This window comes from Agrilus planipennis, unplaced genomic scaffold (assembly GCF_000699045.2).
Source record: "Agrilus planipennis isolate EAB-ADULT unplaced genomic scaffold, Apla_2.0 scaffold42, whole genome shotgun sequence".
Taxonomy (NCBI): Eukaryota; Metazoa; Arthropoda; class Insecta; order Coleoptera; family Buprestidae; genus Agrilus; species Agrilus planipennis.
In genome coordinates, this window is record NW_020438888.1 from 1,711,491 (window position 1) to 1,712,025 (window position 535).

Below are 535 nucleotides of genomic sequence, written 5' to 3' on the forward strand. Positions count from 1 at the left end.
GAAGATCGGACAGATTTCGCCAAGGCAAGCTGGGCAGTCGCCTATTGCTCCTATTCCAGATAACCCACTGTACCCTGTCTGAAAGGAAGTAACGCTAGAGTAGACTCGCGAAAAGTGTATAAGACACTTTTAAGATTAACTAAATAGCTAAGCCCAAGGGAAGTCGTTCGGGGAGGCCCTCCCTAATTCCACAAGGGTGAGAAGAAACAAACACGATAACGAAACGTTGAATCATGTAGAATTCGTAGGGTAAATGCGAAGCAAATTAGGAAGAATATGCAGTAAGCTAAGCGAAGAGGTAAGCAATGTTAGACTATACTACAATTACTAAACGAGTTAGTGCAACTATTACACTACTACTACATACAAAAATAACATCTACAATCAACAATTTTTCAAACAAAATGAACAAAAATAAGCATGCAAAATAAAAACTAATTCAAATTAACTACAAAAAACATGCAAAATTAAAAATTAATTTGAATAAAATGAATTTAATGAATTCTACTAGATAGAGCATGCAAGATAAAGAACT